The sequence below is a fragment of the Musca domestica genome, unplaced genomic scaffold (assembly GCF_030504385.1).
Source record: "Musca domestica strain aabys unplaced genomic scaffold, Musca_domestica.polishedcontigs.V.1.1 220, whole genome shotgun sequence".
Taxonomy (NCBI): domain Eukaryota; kingdom Metazoa; phylum Arthropoda; class Insecta; order Diptera; family Muscidae; genus Musca; species Musca domestica.
The window spans coordinates 715,691-719,153 of record NW_026712263.1 but is presented as its reverse complement, the minus strand read 5'-3'; positions in this window follow the sequence as shown (position 1 = coordinate 719,153).

The window sequence follows — 3,463 nt, the reverse complement described above, 5'->3', positions numbered from 1 at the left end:
CGCTACCCCTTTTGATTTTATATGCATTCAAAATTTTATTTACGAATATATGTTGGATAAAAAAAAAACAAAAACAAATTTAAAAATGAAAAAAAAAAAAATATATATATATATATATTGCACTACTTTAATGCGTTAATAAACAAAACCATTAGAAAAGCAGTAACATGACATGCATACACGAAGGGTTTGTCCTTTGGATTTATTTATTTCATAGCAAATACCAAGCGTGCAGTGGCCAAGTTGAGTGGCATTTCTATTCCAATTAGTGAATTCGAGGTAGCAACATACTTCCCCGTAATAAGCATATTTCAAATAAATTGTTGTGTTGTTTTTTAGTGTTAGCCTAAGGCGTTGTGGGTTAATGGTTCTTATTAAAATCATAACCCAATCTGATCCGATTTAAATATAATTTTAAAAAATTTACTTTTACACTAAATTCCGCCACAACTTTCATATTTCATTGAAATTGGTGCGTCAAATATGTGAGCTATATCCAAATGTGAACCGATTTTAATATAATTTTACTAATTTATTTTCTAATCAAAATCCCGTCACATATCCCATTTTTTTTTTTTTTTTTTTTTTTTTGGAATCGAACATACATATCGTGTATGATGCATAAAATACATGAAATCGGTCGAAAATATATATGAGAGCTAATCCAAATCTGAACCGATTTTAATATAATTTGACTAATTTGTTTTCTAATCAAAATCCCGTCACACATTCCCAATTTCATTGGGATCGAACGTACATATCGTGTTTGGTGCATCAAATAAACGAAATCGGCTGAAGATATATATGGGAGCTATATCCAAATCTGAACCGATTTCAATATAATTTGACAAATGTATATTCGTTTTAATTTCCGTTACACATTCCAAATTTCATGGAAATTAGAGATACATAGCGTTCTTGGTGCATCAAATACATGAAATCGGTCGAAAATATATATGGGAGCTATATCCAAATCTGAACCGATTTCAATATAATTGACAAATTCATTTTTGCTCCCAATTTCGTTACTTATTTTAAATTTCATTAAAATTGGACATACATATCGTGTTTGGTGCACCAAATACATGAAATCCGCCGAAAATGTATATGGGAGCTGTATCCAAATCTGAACCGATTTCAATATAAATTGATAAATTTATTTTCGGATCAAATCCCGGTAAAAATTCAAAATTTCCTTGGAATCGAACATTCATATCGTGTTTGAGGCATCAAATGAACGAAATCGGTCGAAAATATATATGGAAGCTATATCCAAATCTGAACCGATTTCAATATAATTTGGCAAATTTATTTTTGTTCCAAATTCCGTTACGCATTCCAAATTTGGAGACTGTATCTGTAATCGATCAATATATATGTGCCTACAAAATCTAAATTTTTGGGAGGTACCTCCGATTCTGATGCTATATCTCCACTTCCAAGTGTAATTTCAAAAATGTATATAGCCTATGTTACTTTCAGGCGATGTTGCAGTATACATGCAAATTTTCAGGAAGATCTGTTCAGCGGTTTTCGAGTCCATAAATTACAAACAAACAAACAAACATACAAACATTTTCCTCTTTTATAGATATAGAAGAAGAAGATGTGATATTTTTTCAAATCCTCAAATATTCGTGAGGTACAAACTTTTGCTAATAAAATATTTGGATGTATGAAATTTGAAGGGAATCGGGTGTTTATTTTCCATTTTGTGAGGAATATATTTATTTGAAATATTGACCTTTTGCGGGAGATAGTACCAGAAGCAGTGGACCGATATATGCCATCTTCACACCAGATCTTGGGTTAGTAAAAATATTGTGATGTGTGAAATTTGAAGACAATCGGACCCTAATGTCACATTTAATTCGAGTTATAATTATTGAAAATTTTGACCCGTTGTGGGGGACGTACCAGAGAGAGAGGACCGATATACCCCAACTTCACACTAGATATTTTTCGAATAAAAACATTGGGTTGAATGAAATTTTAAGACAATCGGTCCCATATTTCGAATTTTGTAAGAGTTATAATTATACAAAATTTCGACCGCTTATATGGGAGGTACATGTTGGAGTGGGCCCATATGGTCCATTTTCACACCTGACATAGCACAAAGACAATTATTGGGATTTGCAATATCTGCACAAAGTTTGATGCTCCCTTCGTGTTTTATAAGAAAAATTATTTTTGCGAAAATTTTGACTTCTTTGGTAGAGGTACCTGAAAGAATATTGCTCACGTTGAATAGGGGTAACAGCCTCTCTACTTAGATTGCTTAAGGCCTTATTGTAGAAGACCATTGGATCTTCTTTGTAAAGACCATTAGGGGTTTTCATAAAAGTCTTCTCATAGAAAGGCCAGTTAGTCTAGTCTTTAAATATGTGCTCATTAGCTCTTAACATAGAGGGCGTCATTTCAAAATCTGAACGATTAATTTCAAGAGGTTCGTCCTTGGACCAAATTAATTAACTTTGTTAAATTTTGTCTCAATCGAATAAGAATCTTAAAGAGGTGTTTGATATATTGGAGAAGTTTCTGAGGTTCACCTTAAATAAAATTCCTTTAAGCGATCTTCGTTAGAAAGTGATTCTTTGCGAGATCTTCTATAGGTCATTTAAGCCTTCTTTAAATATAAAGTATCTAAGATTTTTTATAGACAAATAGAAGACATTTTAGTGTTTCGAGAGATCTTCAATCTATAGAAGACCTCCGATATTTCTTTTACAGATAGAAGTCCTTTATTAGGCCTCCTATAGATATAATACCTTTGAAGCGTTTTCTATAAATAGAAGTCCTCTATGAAATCTTCAAAAATTAAAGAGACTTGAACGTTGTCTACTTATAAGTGATCCTGGAGAAGTCCTTGGATATATGGCCTTTCTGGACATTTTCTACACACAGAAACATAAACTCTTAGGAGGACTTCTATAGATAGAAGGTCCTTCATAAAAATAAGTCCTTCGTGAGGTCTTTCAGAAATAGAAAATCTTTGCAAGACCTTTTAAAAAACAGGACTCCTTCAGTGATCTTCAATCGATAGGAAAATGTATCTATAGATGAGGACATGTCGAAGTTCTGCTGTAGAATAATTTTCTTAAAACTTTTCTATGCATTGAAGTCTTTCTGTAAATAAAGAAGCTTAAAAATATATTCTGCTAATGGGAGACTTTGAAAAATTACTCTAAAGATAGACAACCCTTAATAGGTTTTCAAGAGATAAATGGCACTTAAGACATCTTTCGCAAATGCAAGACTTTTATGCGATTTTTTAATACATTCTCATATAATTATTATTTACAAAATTTTATATATATATATTTTTATAAAAAACGAAAATTCCGGTTTTTTAACCTTTGTTTACCTTTGTAATATATCTATCGAGACCTACTGCTTATTCAAGACAAATCTTTGTAATTTTCAATTTCATATTGATCTCTTCCTTTCCTTTCTTCCACAG